The 17,538-nt window shown below is 41.0% G+C and overlaps 1 long non-coding RNA gene and 1 other non-coding gene across 4 annotated transcripts; one reads left to right on the top strand and one right to left on the bottom strand.

Moving 5' to 3' along the window:
* Nucleotides 1–969: 969 nt before the first annotated feature.
* LOC130462360 (small nucleolar RNA R71) lies at nucleotides 970–1,076 on the top strand. The gene has a single exon (XR_008922454.1). It is a non-coding gene; the product is annotated as a small nucleolar RNA R71 (small nucleolar RNA).
* A 10,139-nt stretch (nucleotides 1,077–11,215) lies between these two features.
* Nucleotides 11,216–15,362, bottom strand: LOC110806159 (uncharacterized). Of its 3 annotated transcripts, none has more exons than XR_002538238.2 (5): nucleotides 15,033–15,362; nucleotides 14,692–14,773; nucleotides 12,909–13,000; nucleotides 12,606–12,773; nucleotides 11,216–11,533 (listed from the first exon to the last, which is right to left on the bottom strand). It is a non-coding gene; the product is annotated as an uncharacterized lncRNA (long non-coding RNA). The 3 variants fall into 3 exon arrangements; XR_002538237.2 differs by having other exon boundaries at nucleotides 14,692–14,753; XR_008921580.1 differs by having other exon boundaries at nucleotides 14,692–15,360.
* Nucleotides 15,363–17,538: the final 2,176 nt, after the last annotated feature.

The following is a 17,538-nucleotide window of genomic DNA, read 5'->3' as shown; positions in this document are numbered from 1 at the left end:
TCACCCATAACTATCTTCGGGATTTCCTCACTGACCAGATCACTAGCAGACACCCCTTAATCAACCTCAACCGGCATAGAAGGACCATCATAATCCCTACCACTCCTCAATGTAATTGCATTAGCAGTCTCCCTATTTTCGGGCTGTGAAGGAAGTTGGCCTGGTGGCCTCCCTGCAATAGTTGTAGCCATCTGTGCCAATTGTGTATCAATGATCTTGTTATGAGCAGTAAGAGCATCGATCTTTGCATCCTTTTCACTTAGAGATTTTTGCATTTATAGCATCATGTTTCTCATCTCTACTAGCATAGGGTCGGGCTGTGTGGCTTGAGGATGTGGTTGTGGGGGTGATGTGTGTTGTCTAGAGAATCCAGGTGGCCCACTAGACTGCTGGTTGTAGTTGTTTCGGGGTTGGTAAGATTGTTGGTGTGGGGGTTGATATGGTTGTGGTGGTGGATGTTGAACTTGGTGAGGGTTTTGGATATTGTTGCTCCTGTAGGAAAGCTGAGGGTTATTTTTGTAGCCCTCATTGTAAGAGTTGGAGAATGGGTTGTTTTGTTTGTAGGATTGAAATGCATTACATTGTTCAATAGAGCTCCTACATTCCTGTGCATAATGACCAGACATTCCACAACTTTCACAAATAGTAGCAGGTTGGGCACTCATAGCAGCTACACTAACAGGTTGGGCAGATTGAGCATTGGCCGCTTGCATATTATCAAACTTATAATGTAAAGTAGTCAATTGGGCAGTTAATTGTTCAATAGAATTTAAATCATGCTTACCACCCCTGTTAGATAGACCTCTAGGATTTCCATACTGGGCATTGTGAATGGCTATCTCCTCAATTACCTCCATAGCTCTAGGCACCTCAAGTTGCATGAACCTCCCACTTGCAGCTGAATCCAACAAACATCTAGACTCATTGCCCAAACCATTATAAAACTGTTGAATCAAGAACCAATCTTCCAAACCATGGTGCGGGCATTCTCTTTGCAAATCCTTAAATCTCTCCCAGACCTCGAACAAACTCTCATCCGCTTGTTGTGAGATACCTAATATCTGACCCCTCAGACGAGCCGTTTTCTCAGGTGGAAAATTTTTAACATAAAAAGCAAGAGCCAAGGATTCCCAATTATTGATTTTCAAAGCTGCCCGATTCAACCCATTAATCCACAGTTTAGCTTTCCCACTCAAAGAGAACGGGAAAAGTATCTCCATAGTCTGCTCCGGAGTCAATCCCTTTTGCTTGATGGTAGAACAATATTGGATAAAGGACTGAATGTGAAGATTCGGATCTTCACCTGGTTCCCCACCGTACTGGCGTCTCTCGATCATGTTAATCAATGCAGGCTCAATCTTGAATGTCTCAGCTGCAATAGAAGGCATGATCGCCTTTGGTAGCACAGACAGACTTGGCTTAGAATAGTCTGTAAGCCGTGGGGTAGGTGGCGGTATCAGATTTTCGTCACCCATCTCTATCTCTGAAACTGAATCTGTATCTGAAGGAAAAAGATCGCCAATATTATGATCAGAATCAGAGTAATTCCCACACTGTGCAATGAAAGTTCTTCGTCTACAAAAGGTTCTTTCGGGCTCAGGATCGAATGGAGTAAGATTACTAGTACTTACGGTCCTGGGCATAGACAAAGACTAACAAAACAATGTGAGATCTAGTCTCAAGGAACGTGAGTTCCTTGAGTAGTAACAAACAATAATCTAGGATAAGCATTCAACAACATAAAATAAAACCGTTTCCCCGGCAACGGCGCCAAAATTTTGACAGGCTAAAGTCGTATTACCTTATCAAAAATAAACCTAATTTCACTAGCTAGGTAGCAAAGGAAGTCAGGATCGAATCCACAGGGAAACAGGCGTTCTTTCTACTATCAATTAATTAAACTAGACTATTGGGAACAAGAGTTGGTTGATTGATTGTTTGCTAAGACTACGGCGATAATTAAACGATTATAAATCAATATATTAAGGAATCTAGGGCATAGGTTCACCAACAAATAACAATCCAGGACAATAAACAATCGCGATAATCAACAAAGTAATTAATTAGACTAGCATGCTCTCTCGAATCGATACTAATCATAGACTTAGAATTAACGGGCTCTCGCTACGTATTAATCCTAATTCTACCTATTGACACAAGCCTAAACATCAAATTGCATCTCTCGAATCTTAATTTGATATTGCATAACTACCACAATTAAACCTGCGCAAATCTAATTGTATAGTGAAATAAACCAATCAATAGGAATTAATTACAATGCCAACAATCACAATTATTCAATATCCCTTCATATTAATCATGGATCCCCAAACCCTAGAAATTAAACTACTCAAGCATATTAACAATAAACAAAGCAATTAGCATGATTGAAAACATAATTAAGGCAAAACAAAATATTGAAATAAAGAACAATACCTAATTGAAGAACAATGGTAAAGGAAAGCTTGAATTTTGAATTGAAAATAAACTAAGTGTTTAGAACAAATTAGAGAGAAATTAACTAAGGAAAATAAAGCTAAGGGTTTCAATACTAGGAAAAAAGATGTCCAACTAAAATAACTAAGCCTAGTATTTATAGTTTGCCCATAAACATAAGGAAAAACCGGAAGAAAATCGCGGGAAAAGGGCCCTGGGTTGTCGTCGCCCGGTCGGGCAGCCTTCCGCCCGTCGGGCGACCAGCTCGTAACCCGCTCGTCGGGCGCAGGTCTGCCCGCCGGGCGGAGGGAGAAATTCTGGAAATCATCGGCACGCGCCCGGTCGGGCAGCTCCCGCCCGTCGGGCAAAAGGCGATTATTGTTGCTGCTGCTTCTGATGGGCGCCCGGTGGGCACCGGGCGAGATCCCGCCCGTCGGGCGCCTTCTGCGCCTGTCCCTCTGTTTGCTCGCCCGATGGGCGAGGGGCAATCAACCGGGCAGAGGGCTAAGTGATCCGCCCTTCGTCCACAACACCGAGTCTAACTTCCGGGGCTCAATCATGAATCATCTAAGGCTCCCGTAAGTCGACAAAAGTCGTCCCGAACTCCCTCGGGATCACGTAGTGGCCTAAATCATCAAGAAACGGGACTAAAAAGACCAATTTCTCACTAAGTATTCCTGAAACTCAAGGCACACTCAAATACACAGATTAGTACTAAAAACGGCTCCTAAGAGCTTATTTGACGCTTAAAAGTACTAAGGGACGGGGGTGAAAACACTATATAAAACGCACATATCACCATACCTTGGATGATGCACCTCACCTCACCAAGACCAAAACAGTTGAAATATTGGACAACCAGGTTCTATGGACATTGTTTAAAGAATCGAGGACTATGGAGAACGAGACTGCGATGACTACCCTAGCTTCACAAGATGAAGGTTTCGATCCAACCCGGTTAATCTCTCCTTCATCAACACTAGAAGAGGTCGAGAACGGATGGGTGAAGACATGTCAGTGGGCCAACACAAAAGGGATAGAATTCAAGATGAGTACCGGCGGAGGACCAAAGTTTTACGAGACTAAACCCAAGGCTTGAGCGATAGAGAGCACCTTAGTAAAAAAAAGCGCCTAGTAGTTCTTTAGATTGATAGAAAAAAAAGAAGCTTTAGATGGTCCTAAGATCCCTTAGAATATAGGCTAACTTTGTTTCAGTGTGTTTTCCCTACTTTCCAAATTAATAAAGGCGTAAGATTTCTCCTAAAAACTTTTATTCTAACACTAAATAAGCACCAAACGTACTTGAAAATACAAAAACAAAGAGGCGGCCCACTCTAGGCCCAATAAACAAGGCCCACTCGGTCTTGAATCGTGACATCAAAACTCATCAAAAAAAAATCCCCAAAATAAACCACACTATCATATTGCCACAACATGAGGGTCTAACCCATGCAACCCAAAGAAATCAAAAGGAAATCAAATTCAAACAATACAAATGTTGCTCAAGAAAAAAAAAACTCATAAAAAATAGACACCGCCCCCCGTATCAACACGCACCTCAGCCCACTCAAAAGCCTATACAAAGATCTTCATATCTTCCACACACTAACCCCATTCTCAAAACTGTTTCGAGTCACGAATAGAAAAAATTAATCCGGACAAAAACGCGTCTCACGCTAACAGTCAAAAAAGCCTCCAAAATAGCCTCAAAATTGATCTTAATACGAGTAAAAAGTAAAGCACAAAACAAAGAGAAAAGAAATAAATGCAAGAACATGTGAAGCAAAGCGTCAAAAAAGACCGCCCAGAAGTCATTTTCAGCGCCCAGGGCTGGGCGCCGAAATCATTGACGCCCCAGCCTGGGCGTTGAAACTCTCTGCCTGCCTAACTTTTTTCCAGAAGTGTTCGTCATTTTATCCGCACATAACGGAAAAATAACGAACACTTGGGGGGTACAACACGTATCCAGATATGCGTACCAAAAAAATAGCCGTACAAAAAACACATGGTATTTCATTTTTAGGAACCGATACGCGGCTTACGACAAAAAAAAAAAAAAAAAAACAACAGCAGACTAAGATAATGATAATACTTCACTCATTTTACCGATTAAATAATATGTTTCCACCTCAGGGCATATTTATTAAAATTCGGCACCCTAGAATTTATTCTAGGTAGAACTACGCGCGACCTGATTCTAACAAAGATACATAGGCAATCCTATTCATGGATTCGGTCCAATCAAGTAAAAAACATATATACATTGTGCAAAAGTGTTAGACATATATATATAAAAAAAAAAAAGGGAGAAGCAAAAAAAAAAAGTAAAAATAAAATACCCCTTTATTAAAAAATGATAAGAAGGAAAACAAAAGTGCTAAGAAGGAAAAAAACAAACACAACTGAAATAAATAAAGGGCACCTACACCCTAGCAAGAACTACACTACTCTAGTTCTTCCGGATCATCAAATAAAGTCTTGTAGAGGGCAATGTTCGCAGGGTCCACCCCCACAGTTTTCTGCGCTGCCCCTATATCAATCTCCATAAGAACCGGCTCCTGGACACTAACTTCCAAAGATGCCAAGGCTTCAGAAACATTCTCAGTTTGAACAACTATAGCCCGCTCGGCCTCAAGGGCACAGACAATGGTGGGGGAAGGATTATAGACATCAACTGGACTAGTCACTGTAGCGGCTGAGCCTTCCTAACCCATACATTGTTCCGGCGACGATCTCCGCGAGAGCTTGCATTTCTTTTAGCAACAGCAGGCCCCTTTGACAGGCTAAAGTCGTATCACCTAATCAAAAATAACCTAAGGTCCACTAGCTAGGTAGCAAGGGAAGTCAGGATCGAATCCACAGGGAAACAGGCGTTCTTTCTACTATCAATTAATTAATCTAGACTATTGTGAACAAAAGTTGGTTGATGGTTTGTATGCTAAGACTACGAACGAATATTAAACAGGAATGAATCAATATATTAAGGAATCTAGGGTATATGTTTGCCAACAAATAATAATCCAGGACATTGAACAATCACGATAATCAACAAAGTAATTAATTAGATTAGCATGCTCTCTTAAGTCGATACTAATCATAGACTTAGAATTAACGGGCTCTCGCTACGTATTAACTCTAATTCCACCTATTGACACAAGCCTAAACATCAAATTGCATCTCTCGAATCTTAATTTGATATTGCATAACTACCACAATTAAACCTGCGCAAATCTAATTGTATAATGAAATAAACCAATCAATAGGAATCAATTACAATGCCAACAATCATAATCATTCAATCATCCTTTCATATTATTCATGGATCCCCAACCCTAGAAATTAAACTACTCAAGCATGTTGACAATAAACAAAGCAATAATCATAATTGAAAGCATTATTAAAGCAAGACAATGAATTGAAATAAGAAATAATACCTATTTGAAGAACAAAGGGAAGTGAAAGCTTGAATTTTTATTGAGAATTAAACTAAGTGTTTTTGCATAAACTAGAGAGAAAACTAGGCTAAGGAAAATAATACTAAGGTTTTAATACTAGAAAATAAAGTGTCCTCTAAAAATAATTAAAGCTTGTTTATATAGTTTACCAAAATAAAGCCTAAAAAACGGAAAGAAAACTCGCGCATAAGTGCAGGAGGTTGGCGTCGCCCGATCGGGCGTCGCTTCGCCCGATCGGGCGATCCACTCGATAGTCGGCCCGATCGGGCCAAAATCCGCCCGATCGGGCGGTTTGTGAACTCTCCACATAGGCTCCAGGATGACCGCCCGATCCGGATCGGGCGAGCTGCGCCCGATCGGGCGCGCGTTGATGAATCCAAATGGCCTAATTTCCGCCCCATAGTTGCCTTTCGCCCTCAGCTTCCAGGGCGATTTGCAATCTTCAATGTAGCTCGCCCATATCACTGGGTCTAACTCTCGGGGCTCAACCATAAGCATCCAAGGCTCCCGAAAGTCGACGATGGAGGTCCCGAACTTCCTCGGGCTCATATAGTGGCCTAGATCAACATGAAACGGGTCTAAAAAGACCAATTTCTCATAATCAAACCTGAAACTCAAGGCACACTCAATAACACACATTAGTACTAGAAACGGCTCCTAAGAGCATGTTTGACACATAAAAGTACTAAGGGACGGGGGTAAAAATACTATATAAAACATGCATATCAAACCTTCCCAAGCTAGATCCTTGCTTGTCCCTAAGCAAGGAAATCATCGATGAACACAAAACCAACTTCACCCCCGATATAATTCAAAATGAAAAACATAATTCGAGGCAAAATCCAACAAGCATGCATCAATTTCAACCAATCAAATCCATTCAATCGCCAATCCACCTTAACAATCGTCACGCAAAGCGAACCACAAGTGTACAATGGAATTCAAGACTAGTGCTCACACACTCGTCACTCATTTATGTGGCGGATAAAAAATGTACCCGTTCGCTCCCCTCCAAACATATATGTGTACAATGCCCTCCCAAACCCACAACACTCGTGTGTCTAAAAAAACATGCACTCAACCTAGTAGTCGACTCGGAATGTGTCATGTCATAACTTGCATTGATAAACAACTACTTTCACATTAATACAACTCTATGCACAAAGGTCGGAAGGTCTTTCAAGCTTGTAATGATAGGCTTAGGTAAGGGTGCGGTAAATTTGGGTAAATGTGAGCTTAAAGCCTTGGCTTTGGGGAGCATAAATCCTAGCAAATCCATGATCAATCACAAATGATGACCACAACTCTCCCACTCAACAACTGAATAAAAACAACAAACAACCACACTATACTTTCTTGCCTTGATTTCACAATTATAACCAATCACTCATGAAGATAAGAAATTGTAATACCAGAGTGACAAAAGCTTGAATTATCTTGAGAATAACGATTTTTTTCTTCCTTTTTTTTTTCTTGCTCAATCTCATTTTTTTTTCTTTTGGAACCTTCACATTTTTTTATTCTCCTCATCTCATTCATTTTTCAGCTCATTTTTTCAACAACAATCATGATAAGAATAACTTCCCTTTTCAATACTCAATATGCTCAAAATGTACCACACTACAACTCCCTCACCTCACTACTATTAGCTCCCCCAAGCTAGGCTTGGGACTAGTAACCAATGGGGAATTTACGGGCTTGTAATGTGGTTAGTCACCGAATAAAGGGCACAAGCACAACATGGGTAGAAAAAGAGGGAACAAATGTATCTAATTTCATCTGAAGGCTACCTAAATAGAAAAAAGCCTTCGTCCTCCACAATGTGCATGTATATGAGTCATAAAACATTACTAATAGTTGCAAACCAATACTCAAAATAAATGACACACCAGGAAGCTATCACACATCCTAACCAAGTCAACTAGTCAAGCACCAAGTCCATAAGTAGTTAGTCGGAGTTGACTCATGTTTAGGCATCAAAGCAATCGAATATCAAATCATGGCTAACACATCTACATTGCCCATCATCAAATACCAAGAATCAAAACAATTTCCGCTCAAGGGGCACAGGGAAGCATGATATTGTATTCATCGGAACGTATTTTTGTATTTTTTTTTTAAAGCAATAAACTAATCTAGAAAGCATTAAACACACCAAAGAAACACACCAAAATAAAGAAATGCGAAAAGAAAAGAAAAACATACCTACAATGTACAAGTAATGAGAAACCCTCCCCAAACCAAATCAGACAATGTCCTCATTGGCTCAAGGGTATCGAACCAACTCGGTCTCATCTCCATCATTGACGGCCATGGCCGCCATCATCATCATCATCACCATCATCTCTGCCACCATGCCCACTAGGACCCGCTCCCCACCCTCCATACTGGGTAGGTGTGAAGGTGCCCATAGAACCCGGAGCTCCATATCCCTCCGCGGGATAGGTATACCAGGTAGGGTGCTCGTAATCTGGGGCAATGTAGCCCTGCCTGGCATACTGATCATAGAACGGGAACATGGTCCTCTGGTGATCAGCTGCGAACTCCCGGAAATCGAGCTCAAGTCTGCTCAACCGCTCATCAATGGACCCCTGCTCCTCATCTACTACCGGGCCACCCTGGGGCCTCCCCACGTCTTGACGCCCCCTCCTAAAGTAGGTGCGAGGCTCTGGCTGGTACTGGTGGGGCTCTGGCTGTGGGTCAGGCTGAGGCTGGGGGTCAGGCTGAGGCTCTTCCCCAAATCCAACAAATAAGTAATGAGCCTGGCCGGGTCTGAAACTAGTACGGCCCTGAGGGCCAGGCAAGGTGAAAAGCCTATTTCCCTCGAACATCCAATACATGGCTCCTGGCCTAAAAAACCCATGCTCCCCCTGTAGCCGACGGAGTCCAGCAAAGTAAGCCAAATTAAGCAAGTTGCTACCCAGAACTGGAGTCTGGTTAGCCTCAGTAAAGTTGGCCGTGGCCATGGCTATGTAGGTGATCAACCGGCCAATGGTAATTTTGGTAGTATGTGTGGAAGTGGCTATGGAATAGAATTGAGAGGCCATATGATGTGCAAGGTTCATTTTGTAGCCCTCATCCCCTTCTGAAACGTAGCCACCTAGAATCTCTAGCTCCGTACTCCTAATATTTTGGGTCTCATCCCTACCAAAGATCGTAAATCCTAGAAACCTGTAAAAGACAATGGGTACCGGGTGTTGTATCTTGGAAGCATGCAAATGTTGCATACTCCCGGGATTAGCATTACCCGTAAGCTTTCCCCACATGGTGCAGTTATTATGGGTCTCCTTAGGTTTCCTACTATAGGTGGTATACAATCCAAAAATCCTACCAAAATCAGCTAAACTCATGGTGTAGGTTCGGTTCATCACACGAAATTGAACCGACGACACGGTTCGATAACCATCCCTACGCACATTGAAACTACTCAAAAATTCTAGAGTCAACCGTCTAAATATGAGACGGAGCATACTATACATGTTACTCATACCAACACCAACAAAGACACGCTTGACATCACGCTCAATACCCATTTCATGTAAAGATTTTTGGCATATAAAGCGAGTAGGGATTACCTCCCTCAATTTGAGGTGGATGGATCGTGCTCGTTGCTCCTCCGTAACAAAGATGACATCCGGAAAATTCGTGTCGGGCTCGAATTGCGGCGGCGGAGGTGGTGGTGTCGGTTCCCGAGCTCGGCTCGTGGAAGCTTCATGTTGATTTCTTGGTACCCTTGTGCATTTCCTTTGTGGTCGGTTTGCCATTGATGAAAATCTGATTTTTTTGAGTTTTTGAGCTTTTTGGGTGAATTTGGGGATTTTGTGGGGATGAGAGAAAACTGAAATTGGTTTGGTATAGGTTGTAGAGGATGATGAGAGGATGATTTTGATGAAAAAATTGTTGAATTTGGTGGAGATTTGAGGGAGATATGGTGGTTGGAAGTTTTTGGAGGTTGGGGTTTAATGGAGGAAGTGAGAGAAAGTTAGGTTGAAGATGAAGAGGAAGTGAAGAAAGAAAAGAGAATCTGTGTATTAATCGCTGAAATCGCGTCTCGCCCGATCGGGCGACTTTCCGCCCAATCGGGCGGTTTGCGATCCTTTTCTTCTCATACGTGCGCGCACGATCGGGCGCACCTCGCCCGATCCGGATCGGGCGATTTGCGAAAGCCATTTTTCTTGACTTTTTCTGCTCAGAATCTTCCTTGACTTTTCCACGAACTTTTCATCAACCGCCCGATCGGGCAAAATAATTTCGCCCGATCGGGCATACCACTCGCCTTCTGCGCTCGATCGGGCAGACAATCGCCCGACTCGGGCATTCCACTCGCCAGACCGCCCGATCGGGCATGCTGCGCCCGATCGGGCGAAGATAAGCTGCATTAATCTCGTCTGTGCGCGCCCGATCGGGCGCTCCTCGCCCGATTCGAATCGGGCGGTTCGCAGCGTGCTTGGCCTTGTACGTAATTTCACTTTCTTGAACTTGGAGCTTTAGGCCTGCACATTATTAAACACCCAAACAGCGTAATGCCCTCTTCTCGCCTCACTAACACCAAAAACAATACTTAAACACACTTAGGTATGGGAAATACTAACTAAACACACAAAAATAAAATAAAAAATCAAACTTATACTACTAAAGCGATAAAATACGGGTTGCCTCCCGCAAAGCGCTGGTTTATTTCTAGGTCCCGCTCGACCTTGTTACCTTGAATATGCAGTCTATGAGGCGGAGGGATGGAGGTGATGGACCTCAACCACTCCTACAGTAGCCCCATCATGGTACAACTTCAGACGTTGCCCGTTGACCTTGAATCGTTCACCATTCTCATTCTCTACTTCAACAGACCCAAACTTGCTTACCATAGTCACGGTGAACGGCCCAGACCACCTAGACTTAAGTTTTCCAGGAAATAACTTAAGCCTAGCACTACTACAAAACGCGTCATTTTTCGACGCTTTTTTGGCTATTTTTCGACGCCTAAAGGCGTCGAGAAAATTTTTCTCGTCGCCCAAAGCAAGCGTCGAGAATTTGGCCGTAGAGAAATTCTCGACGCTTGGCAGCGTCGATATTCTCGACGGTGTTTGTCGTCTACAGAATATTTTTGGCGCAATCTGCGTCGAGAATCTCGACGGTGTTTGTTGTAGCTAATTATTTCTCGACGGTCATCTACGTAGTAAATTTTTTTTCGGGCTTACCAACAATTTTTTGCGCGAATCATGTTTTGACACTATATAGCGTCGAGAATATAGTTTTATTTTATTTTTTTATCGTTCATTGTTACCCGAAGCAAAATCAACCTGAAACTAATTCAAACCAAACAGATGTAATTAACTATATATAGCATGAACACCTTTAAAATGTAATAATACGTACTTAGCTCGCTCCAAATCATATCATCAAATTAAGTTTACACATTATCCAAACTATTAAATTAGCTAGCTAGTATCTCCAAAACACAAATTTAATACCCAAAACATATCTACTATTATAATTCCAACTTATTATTCTAAAATGTCATCTTCAAATTAAAACAAAGGCCACTCAATACAAGTTCAAGAATATCAGCTTCATAGTTGAAGGAGCTATGCATCACCACTTGATTCTTTTCTTCCACCACCATTATCTCCAAATGCATCCGGGACCTTAAGAAAAAAAAATATACAAATGGTAAGTAACAGTTTCTACCACGGTGTGAAATAAATTAAGAGAAGTCCACGGTAAACAATAGCACGCAAAAATTCCCAATCAAAATTATTGAATTGGTTCACGAAAATAAATACTTTTCTAATTAATTGTAAGTATATGTTCTGATTTCGGCATATTTACTGCGTAGTAGTTTAGTACACTATTTAGGCTCCTGGATAGAATTCCTAGAAGTCTGAACATCAGTAATACAATTTTGGCAGCTATAAATTCAGTAACAAGTATATAAAATATCACATCAAGAAAATTATAGTTGATCCAAGTCGGACCAGCAGCTTATAGTGGAAGCGAAAATGTAGTCCCTCAGATGTTTCACAAGGGGCCATGCATTACCATCTGATACTCTATTACCCAGTTAAGAAGTAAGTTGGAAGCTCCCTATGCCTTTACTACTTATTGACATAAGAAATGCAACCATTGGTAACATTAACAGGTCAACGCTTTAACTACCAGACTCCAAAATACAACAGAGCCACCCACTGCAGATTAGCAGATATTCAGATTAGGGTGTTTCTGTCCCTAATCTGAATATCTGCTAATTATGTACAAATTACAGGGGCTTGTCTAATCAGCAGTGTGTTCATGGTATTGAATTGATTGGCTCGACTGATTTTACGGGCTTAGATGAAGGTGAGAGGAAAAGGCAGTTGAAGCTTACATTCTGATAGTATATTGGATGTAGAATCTCATTTAGTAGAACCAGTATGGTCTAACTTTCTCAGGAGGAAGAATATTATACAACAAATTGATCCATTCTAAAAGAGGTAAACTGAGGAGATATTAGGGAATTAACAATTAAGGTGGACCGAAGTTTAATGTCAAATTGTGCACATTAGTAGTTAACTAGCCATCTTTAATTTGTTCTTTAGCATGTAGAACGTTTCATCAAAAACTCCCAGGCTAGCTGCTAATACATCACCAGAAGAACACCAACCCCAATCTTCCAGCACCACAAATAACCAAATCAAAAGGGTGAGACAATTTCCAAAAGCTACTATAATAAAAGAATACCTTGAATAGAAAAGCATGGAGTCTCCCTTGATTTGCACTATCCAGTATTCCAGTTCCAGAGCTAGTCATGTTCAACCAAGTTTCACATCAAAAGATTAAAGAGGTAAGCCTGCAGCTTCCGCTACTCATACTTCTGATGGTCTAGCAACTGTCATGTCTCTTTTTCCACTGCATATTCAGCCAGTGCACCACCGGTCAGTCAGTCAATGAAACACCAGTCACGTTGGTTTTTACCCCACTGTCAGCTTCTAAAAAAAACTATTCTGATTGAAGAATTATGGAATTGAGAAACAAGCAGCTTACATCATGGCTTAACAGGGTCAGAACCTTGTCACCAGCTTTGAACTTTGTTGCCGAAGATCCAACCTCGACTACCTCCCCTACAACATCAGTTCCTATAAAAAAAACAAGAGTTGGCCTTCAGCTTGAAGAGTAATGCAAGAAATACATCTTGGCAAGAACAAGAATCATTTATTTCTTGAAAAACACAAGTAGTGTTACGCCTTGTCAAACTTTTACGCTATACATAAGACATATTCAGCCAGTGCAACATTTACGCTATACGCCTAATCATGCAAATGACAATAAAATAGTAATTCAATACTCAACTGCCCTGAATCTAGTATTCCGTATGTAATAGTCTGAAATCTAAACTGGACACTCGTGTAAATGAGATTCTATAAGATTTTTTTAGATTAAATCCAGCCTCAGCAAATTTGTACAGCGTCGAGAAACTACGGAAATTGTAGTAGTGTTGATCAAGAAATATGAAATTAATCTAAATCCAGCAGATGCTCAAACAGTCATCATCAACTTAGATAGTGTAATGAAAATAATTCTAGTCCCAAACTCGTAAAATTGGGAACATGGAAATTAACAGGAAACAGGAAATGTAACTGGTAGGAATAGAGACATAGACTTAGAATAGACAAGCATGTTTTCTATCCTTCCAGGCACTAATAGATAAAATTTATTCAGTATACTCTGTCATTCATGATGTAACTGATGCTTGATATTTAGAACTGAAAATATTACTGAAGCTTTCATTGTGCCTAAAATGGCCAGCAAACCACATGTGACAACAACTTAGAATAGCAGTTTACAATTACTCAATATAATCATCAATCAAACATGATACAACGGAAGATATTAAATGCATCATGGCTGCATCCACAGTCAGATACAAGAGGGGGGAAAAAGACTTGTAACAATTGAATTTTTATTCTAAAATTATCAATTAAGAAATCCCTTAGCATCTAATAACAAAAAGTGAAACGAAACTATAAAATTGTTCAAGCGGCAAATACTGCGAAAATAAAGAAGGGGTTGGACTGTAAAAAACAATCAATTAAAAAACTCAAATGACGCATTTTGTAGTAGTGCTAGATAGTTGATGATAATAAGGCCTAAAATTAGCTACTAAAATAAACACAAACAGGGCACCAACAGACACATTTCTGCAATGTCATCCTCATTCAATATGAAATCAGTGCCAATTTACTAACCTAGCCATTACATTATAGATGAATTTGCAGCTCAATATCATAAAGTAGTTGAATTTCGAAGTTAAAGTTTACTAGTGATAAATAAAGACTGTGCAGACTAAAATTTTTGTGCTCCTACACATTGATTTTGTTTGTTTCTCTTCTCACAATGAAATGTATGAATACAACGGAGAAAATTCAACAACCTAGAGTTACTAACCCCTGACCCTGCTTGGCAACAGTAAAAACAATAAACTACAATGTTTTCATTGTCTGTGACTTCAATTGAATGAATCTCCCGACTATCAAAGTTGCCCGATTCTATAGTCCAGAAACATCAGAACCCTTTGGTTCAATCATTACGATCCAACATAATGTATTAAAAACCAAAAACCGACTCATACGCTTACACATCAATAGAGCAAGACATAAGAAGATTCACATTGCCCCCAAACACCCACCATTTTATGCAACAATTGCAATTCCAGGATCATTTAATTAATTTAAGTGCAAAGTAAAATTCATAAGAAAAAAATGAGCATTATCAATAGCTATTAGCTGAAAAAATGGCAAAAAAATTAAATATTAAAAACCCAACAAACCTTGATCCTGTACTTGGTCTTTTGGAGCATCTGTGATATCAGGTGTGACTTCATAATAGAATCTGCGGATTGTTCAGGGTCCCTCATCATCATGAATCAAACCAAAATAATAGAAACAAAATCAATAACCCTAATTCCCGAAATACTCGACAAGTTGAAGAGAGAAAACCAATTTTTTTGAAACAGAACAAAAAAAGAAGAAACTCATAAACACAACACCAGATCTATAATTCACCAGGAACAAAACAAAGGGACTCAAATTCATCTTAAAGGGTCCCGATCCGTAGAAAAATTGAAGGAAAAAAATCTAACATTGAAGTAAAATAAATAAATACAATTACCTGGAGTGAATAAGGTCAACACAAAGAAATCTCATTTTGGATTTAGATTTAAAAAATAGTAGATTTCTGCAGTATTATTGACGACGGAGCGACGGTTTGAGTAGCAGTTCTTCCATGAGCTCCTCTTTTGTGCTTCTTTTTCAGTGGCGGCGAATTAGCAAGCGGGGAAGATGAAGCAGCATAGTATTAGGAGAGAGAAACCAATTTGAATTCGCCCATTGATGGATTTGAGACGAGAATTTATTGATTCTTTGCAATTTGCAATTTCTATGAGGAGAGGGAGGGGAGAGAAGATGAATGGGCGGGCGCCTAGCTAGGGTTGATTAGTATTGGAGTTTAGATTTTTACGGGGGTTATTTCTTTGAACTGGCGGTTAGTAACCCACGTGACTAGCACAGACGAAATCTCGACGCTATATTTTGTCGACAAATGCGTAAGACGCAGACCGGCGTCGTGGAAACACGGATTCTAAATTTCCTCCCAGCGGTCTTCGACAGCGTCGAGGCAACTTCGTCGAGATTTACCGTGTTTTGTAGTAGTGTAGAGTTAAAAAGTAGAACCTTGTCGCCCACCGCGAACTCTCTATGCAAAATGTGATTGTCGTGCCACTTCTTGGTCTTTTCCTTGTAAATCCGGGCACTATAATAGGCTTGTAGTCGGAATTCATCGAGCTCACCCAATTGAAGTAACCGCTTCTCACCGGCTAGCTTTGCATCCATGTTGAGCTGTTTGATTGCCCAATAAGCCTTGTACTTCAATTCTACTAGTAAGTGACACGCCTTGCCATACACCAACCGATACGGGGAGGTACCAATAGGTGTCTTAATGGCGGTTCTGTATGCCCATAGAGTATCATCTAGCTTATCGCTCCAATCCTTCCTAGACTTCGCCACCACTTTCTCAAGGATAGATTTGATCTCTCGGTTGGAGACCTCAACTTGACCACTCGTCTGAGGGTGGTAGGCTAGCCCAGTGCGGTGATAAACCCCATACTTGCGCAGGAGCGCATCCAGATGCCTCTCATGGAAGTGTGACCCTCCATCACTGATCAAAGCGCATGGAACCCCAAATCTAGGAAAAATGATCTTCTTGAACAGGGAGATGATTGTCTTAGCATCGTTAGTAGGTGAGGCAACGGCTTCCACCCACTTTGACACATAATCTACAGCAACAAGGATATACAAGTTACCCTTGGACGATGGGAATGGTCCCATGTAATCAATTCTCCACACATCGAAAATCTCAACCTCAAGGATCCCGTTCGGTGGAATCTCATACCTCCTCGAAATAGTGCCGGCCCTCTAGCACGCATCACAAGCCATAATAAAAGCATGTGCATCCTTGAACATAGTAGGCCAGTAAAAACCACATTGTGACAACTTAGCGTTTGTTTTAGACGGTCCATGGTGACCACCATAAGGTGAAGAATGACACCTACTGATAACACCTTGAACTTCCCATTCTGGAATACAACGCTTGTACAACCCTTCAGCAGTCTCACGAAACAAATAAGGGTCGTCCCAAAAGTAAAACCGGACATCATGTAGGAATTTCTTCTTCTGTTGATATGAAAGATCCGCCGGAAGAATTCTCCCTACAATGTAGTTAGCAAAATCTGCGAACCATGGTGACTGACTGGCAAGTGCAAGTAAATGATCATCCGGAAATGAATCATCAATCGGTGTAGATCCCTTACCATCGTCATACCTCAATCTAGACAAGTGATCTGCAACCACATTCTCAGCCCCTTTCTTGTCGCGGATCTCTAGATCGAACTCCTGTAGCAGTAGTATCCATCGAATAAGCCTAGGCTTGGCTTCCTTCTTAGAGAGAAGATACTTAAGGGCCGCATGGTCAGTATAGACTATCACCTTGGATCCAATCAGATAGGTGCGGAATTTATCCAAGGCATAGACTATAGCTAGAAGCTCCTTCTCAGTAGTAGCACAATTAACTTGAGCTTCATCTAAGGTCTTACTTGCATAATAGATGGCATGTAAAACCTTCTCCTTTCTCTGACCCAAAACTGCCCCAACTGCATAATCACTTGCATCACACATTATCTCAAACGGAAGATCCCATTCGGGAGAACGAATGATGGGAGCCGAAATCAGTGCCTGTTTAATCCTGTCAAAGGCCTCAAGACAAGCATCAGTAAACACAAACGGGGCATCCTTGAGGAGGAGCTGGGTAAGTGGTTTAACAATTTTAGAAAAATCCTTGATAAAGCGGCGATAAAACCCTGCATGACCAAGAAAACTTCTAACACCCTTCACATTAACTGGAGGGGGTAATTGTTCAATCACTTGGACCTTAGCTCGATCCACCTGAATGCCCTTATCAGATATCAAATGTCCCAAAACCACCCCCTCAGTAACCATGAAATGACACTTTTCCCAGTTCAAGACTAAATTACATTCTTCACATTTTTTCAAGACTTTAGTCAGATTTAGCAAGCAAGAATCAAAAGAAGTACCATAGACGCTAAAATCATCCATAAACACTT

The sequence above is a fragment of the Spinacia oleracea genome, chromosome 5 (assembly GCF_020520425.1).
Source record: "Spinacia oleracea cultivar Varoflay chromosome 5, BTI_SOV_V1, whole genome shotgun sequence".
NCBI lineage: Eukaryota > Viridiplantae > Streptophyta > Magnoliopsida > Caryophyllales > Amaranthaceae > Spinacia > Spinacia oleracea.
Note: the sequence above shows the minus strand (reverse complement) of the source record. Positions and strands in the feature narration are given on the sequence as shown.